This window comes from Schistosoma mansoni, chromosome W, assembly GCF_000237925.1.
Source record: "Schistosoma mansoni strain Puerto Rico chromosome W, complete genome".
In the NCBI taxonomy this organism is placed as follows: domain Eukaryota; kingdom Metazoa; phylum Platyhelminthes; class Trematoda; order Strigeidida; family Schistosomatidae; genus Schistosoma; species Schistosoma mansoni.
In genome coordinates this window covers 30132096-30138524 of record NC_031502.1, presented here as the reverse complement: position 1 = coordinate 30138524, position 6429 = coordinate 30132096, and positions in this window count along the sequence as shown.

Below are 6429 nucleotides of genomic sequence, written 5' to 3'. Positions count from 1 at the left end.
AGAAAGCCAACTGCTTCCGTTTGGGCACCCAGGCAGTACCCCAGAACTCATACATATCATCGGGTTTGTGTGGGGCATATGTATTTGGTGCCTTCTTGTATCAATGTTTACGTTTAAATAATAATGCCTTAGTTACCCCTCATTACAACTGCTGGCTCAAATCAATACAAGGAGTGAGTGACGTAGTGGTTTTATGTTCTTTAAGTAAGTTAGGTAGGATAGTTGGCATGGTTAAGAACTTGATAATTATCGTCCTGTGTTGTATTGTGAGAGTTTTCTCGTTTCAGAAGTTACTTTCCATATTTCTTTTTTAATTTCTCTCATTATTGTTATTGTTGATACACTGTAAATTGACCTGATAGTCAATCTCGTTTTGATATTTGCTCTGTTAATGTTTGGGGCCGAAACATGGGGTTTAAAGGGTTCGAGTACTTGACAGTATTTCACACTCAGACATTTCGCCACCTGCTTTGGTTTAAACAGCTACATAGTACCGCTGGTCCCCATGCAAGTGTGATCCGAAGCCGAATACATAAACCTGTACATGGTAAATGAGTGTAATAACTTGATTGTGTTTTGTAATGGATACATCATAAAGGCATTCTGTTTTTGTTTTGCAGATGTTTTGCCTGCAGCTGATAATCCCACTGCTTTTTTTACCGAAACCATCTAACCCGGCCGCAGATATCTATCATGCAATATATATACTTTTATTTCTTGTTTGTTTCTTCTTAGAGCGTAAACCATGTGGAATATGTGCTATTATTTTGTTTATTTTCATTATTCTTCCATGTTATAGTTCCTTAGATAATTTATGTATTTTCACCACATGCAGTAAAGGCCGAACTTTGACGTAGTGTCTGACGTATATATATATTCTGACTTGACCATTGTTATGGTGTAATGTAAATATTGTTCCCCGAGTAGAGAACCCTTCTCTTGCTTTCATTTGAAATTTCCGAGATTTCATGATGGATTAGCCGATTTTTACGAGTTGGTATGGATATTTACACCAACCTTTGTGCGCATAGTTTTTCAATTTACAATAGATTTTTGGTGACTATATACCTAGTACTAAGGTGGCTATATTCATTGTCTTCATATTTTTTTTTGAATTTTGTTGTATATGTTTTTGAACTGTATAATTCTAATTTTCTATGCACTTTAATTGATACGTAGTGTGGTAAATTAATTATTGAATTTGTTTTAAAAGAGGGTTGCAATTGTTGAAACATTTTCTAATTAGTGGCAATTATTTAAACTTTTCGACGTTTAACATTAAAGTTTATTCGTAGTGGTTAATGAATTAGCATTTTCTAAGGGCACTGACTTCATTTCATTCATCAGCATAGCTAATGGAGTTAAGGAGAAATTTCTTGGTGTACACTCCGCTTTTTTGTCAATAAATTCCGACTGAAAGTTACATTATTTAATTTCTAATTCGTCGGTCTGAAATTTATGAGTTTTATTTTTGCTTATATTCAATATTAATCTTGGTGTATAGATATATTCCCACATGGCATTAAATGAATAACCGGCTAAAATATGTTTCAATATTATCTCTTTTTAGATACTTGTTAGAAAAACGTAGATCTCGTTTGCTCATGTTTCATGTGTGTTCATAAGTGAAAAATATTCTAGATGGTACGTTAGACCGTGACTTGTTAATAGTAATGGCCAAACTCCCGTCACATTCCCTAGTCAATATTTCTAACCTGTATAACTAGTTATAGCAAAACTGACTCACTTTTAGGCCTCGTTTGTATTCTTCGTCAAATTTCTTGGAGAATAGTTGTTAGTCAAGCCTTATCGGTGCTCTCATACCCTGAGTGGCTGTTTCTTTAATTTGATCACGAAATCAATGCGATGGCTGATAAAACACCAAAGTTGCTTCATTTATTATCATTGTTATGGGTTTTTTCTCTTTATATCAGAATGACTAGTGATTGCAATCATTCTTGTGTAATTTCTCAACGTAACATGGGCACTATTAGTACCATCTGGACGGATAAATGTATTTCCCCTGCTGAACACAGTGAAAATCTCAGTTTCCTATGTGGTACTGTAATATAATAAAAGTAAGCTTAGTCGTTTTTCTGTTGGTTATTTCGAGAACACCTAATCCTTTACTTCTTGTAAAGTTATGGCGCACTTAGTCATTGAACCTGAAGAACTCTATCTCTTATTACTGCTGTTCGCGTGTCACTTCAGTTAATTGACTGGATTTCTACTGAAAATCCAGTCAGGTATATTAATATGTAGAGGTTGATTTCACTCTATCTGACTCCAATATATGATATTCCGTTAACTGAGTATTTAAGCAGGCGAATTCTCCTGGTCGTACTATGGATTTACTCGGAAATATTCAAAATCCAGAACACCAGTTGTTGGGATAGTACATTGTTAATAATTAATCAAATCCAAAAGCACACAAAAGGCAAGCACATTGGGAAGCGAGTGTGAGAGTAAAACGTCAGAACATCCACATGTATTTTATGAGTGTTAATCAATTGTGGGTAAGATATTGGTTGGATGTATCAGCAACCAATGGGAGGATAGATAAGGTTGAGGTGCGGACATACGTCCAATCAGATTCACACATATTTTTACATGGTGAATTAATTGTTTAAATTACAGCAGTTAGGTAATAAAAAATCAATGGGCTTACTATAACCATACCTGACTGCAACTTCTTGAGTTTTGTTGAAAATAAGAATTTTTGAATTCAACCTCTTCATGACGCTGGAAGGCATCAAATCAATTAATCAATTTGCACCCAAACAGGACTAATCTTTTGCGCTTATTACCCGTACAAATATCACTGGTTGATATACATATTCACATGAGAACCGATAAGAAGTCGCAAGCAGCTGAGAAGTTGCATGAACAGTCTTATCTATCATGATAATCGGTTGCATATTCGATTATGTTATGTTATGTTTTATGAAACTATCAGTGATCTGTTAACCCTTGTTTCACGTTTTCTGCTTACAGCATCTGTATTTGAGCGTAGTATCGCAAAAAAGGGACGGGTCTTCCGGCTAAAAGTTCTGATATCGTGAACATAAAGTATTCCGACTATTCATGAGATGTTGGGTTGGGAATTTTGATAGATTTTTGTGTTGATGTTGGTAATTCAACATTAGTTTAGTGGTTGCTTCTTGAATTATTTAACAATTAAATGTAATTACAAAATCTGGTTAGATCTGGCTTATTTAGTACCTCGCCTTGAGTTTTCATGGTGTCGCGTGCACTTGGATGAATTACAACCATTCATGCCGTCTACGGAGAACTGTACTCTTTCGTGGTGCTTTATAATGTTCAGGATATAATCACTCACTGTTCTTATTGTATGTTTCAACTATTTTTTTATTTATTTAGATGCAGTGAGACCACAACTTGTGGACTACCTTTGAGCGACATTGGAGTGACCTTGACGAGGTTTACCTACCTCTTGGGGTCTAAAGAGGGTTATAGATAGTGTGAGAAACTAGTATCAGGAGTTAGAGTCCTCATCACAGACTGGCATCAGCTATAATGCCAAAATTCTATTTAACCATATAGATGAATGAATTTCGCACCAAAATTCAGGACGCCTTATCTTAACTCTGGTTCGTCTATAAATTATACTCTTGCTGTAGATGTAACTGTAGGGGTAGTTTGAACTTTGGGTTGCTATACTTAAGCATCATTTTATCTCATTTATACGTTGAGAATAGTATATTTCTTTATCTTCATATTCGTACATGATAGCCTTGCAAATCAAGTAGTCAACTTAAATGTTATTATTACTCGTGATAGGAACAAAATATTATAGGATTGGAATTAAGTGTGCGGAACATAGAATCGTGATAATTAAGAATGAAGTGGATTAATTCCGGGTAGTTAGTAAGTAAAATTGCCATCCCAACAGTGGTTGAAGAATGGTGCAATCATATGAGAGAACGGATTATGAAAAAAATACTCAAACTAACTTTTCACCAGATTTATTTTCATACCTGTGTTAAGCTCCACTTGTAATTTTTGATATTGAAATCATATTATTTATGGGCAGCTGATGAGGACTGAACGAAGTAAAATAGATTTATGTTACTTTACTTAAATCAGTGATTCTATGTTCGAGTTAATAGGTGTATGCATGAAATGCCAATCAACCTGTAAATTCCTAAAATTACTGAAAATACCACAAACTTAATTTTTATTTATTTAAACACATAAATATTGGTACAAGAAAGCACCAGATATATATGCGCCGCACAAATCTCATTCCATTTGTGTGAGGGCTGTGATACTGCCCAGGTGCCCAAACTGAAGCAGGTGGTTTTCTTAGGGGGCCACACCCGGAGCTTTTGACCTAAAGGTCTGATCCACAAGGCAGTGGAGCATCGTGTGGAGATGCAGTCCCATAGTAGCCGATGACCAACGATTGATTCATACGCCATTTGTTCCCTCAGAATCCTGGAGCCCATGTGCACCATTGGTTTGGAATCAGGGTTTTCCAACTCCCATAGGTGGAATTTCCGTTACATAGGTCTTGTAGGATCTAATTATCATGTAAGACGAAAAATGGATATAATTGACTAGACAGTATATTATTGATTGATGTTCAAAATCTGGTGTACTCCTGTCACTTTACATAAATTTTACATGTTAAGAAAATGAATTTCCACGTAGCTCCGAAAGCAAAAATACGGTGAACTTCCTACAAGATTAGTAGTTGAATAGTACAAAGAAAAAAAGCAATTAAAAGATATGTTTTCCCCTGAGTAAAAAAGGTGTATTATTGTGCCAGTGTGAAGGTAGGCCTAAAATTGATTAGAAGAGAATACTATAAATTCAGTCTTTGTCCACATAGACGAGATCCTTAAGCTAGACAAATATAAAATAGGCGTGATAGTGACACCAAGTGGAGTAAGAAGTTCTGTGTCGAAAACTATGAAAAAGTTATATAAAAACATCCGGATAGGTTCGAACCTGTGAATTAACTACTGAAGGTTGAGTTCAGTCAATAAACATCTGTTTAAATCAAACAGTACTAGAAGTTAAAGGAAAAATGGAATTGATGTTCAATACACTGCAGTGACATATAGGTGAGAGCGTATGTTTTTCAACCAGAGTTATAAGTTTTAGATGTTCAAAGTCAAGTAAACAAAACAATAACCGGTTATTTAGATGTATTAGATGTGTTACAATATGCCAATTCAACTGTATAGCAAAATACAAACCAACGTTATTAAATGTAAAATTTGTACCAAGTGCTTTGGGAGTATCACCTTGATGCAATTAATCTGCAATACCACTTATGCTACTTACAATTTCATAAGTAGATAAATGAAAAATTGATTTGTTCAGGAAAAATGTCGGGATAGACAGCATCGGGTATGAAGATATCACGAGACGACATAGACTGACTGGGAAAAAGGAACGAGAATAGTGGGACTTTTGAATTCATGTTCATTCAACAAAGTGGTTATATGTGGCACAAATACATTCACATAGCTTCATGGTTCTCACCGGACCACATTACAGAGAACCAGACCGATTATATTTTCATCACTAAAAAATTCAAAGGTCAATGGAGGACGTGAGAACCAAGAGAGGAGCTGACATAGCTTCAGATCACCACCAACTGGTGGTTGTCAAGATGAATCTGAATCTAGACAACTGGGTAAACAGCGTTACAAAGGTTCGACACAGCCTTCCTTTGAGATACTGACAAGCTTAACCAACTCAAGATAACTCTCTACAGCAGGTTCCAAGTTCAACAGGATCTACTGAAGGAAATCACTATGGAAGACAACTGGAAAAAGATCAAAAAGGCACTAACTTCAACGTGTCAGGAGGTTCTGGGCCGCAAGAAGCATCATAAGGAATGGATCTCTATTGAAACCCTGCACAAGACTCAAGAAAGGAAGAATAGGAAGAGAGCAATTAAAATCAGCCGAATAGAGAAATTCAAAGCAGAAACTGAATAGATAGAATCAAACATGAAAGTAAAGAGGAGCATTGGAGCCAAAATGCAGAAATGCATGGAGGAACTTGCAACAACAGCGGATAAAGCTGCATAAGAAAGAAATATGAAACAACTATATGACAACGAAAAAACTAGCAATGAAATATAGTAAACCAGAGAGACCAGTCAAGAACAAAGAAGGAAAGCCGATCACTGAGACTCAGGAACAGAGGGGAAGATGAGTAGATCACTTTGAGGAACTGTTGAATAGGCCAGCTCCAGTGAATCCATCGGAGACTGAAGCAGCACCTACAAACCTTCCTATAGATGTCACTTAACCAAAGATCGAAGAAATCAGGATGATCATCAGACAAATCAAGAGCGGCAAAGCAGCAGGACCAGAAAACATTCCGGTAGAGGCACTGAAAGCAGATGCAGCAGCAACTGCAAAGATACTCTACATTCTCTTCAGTAAG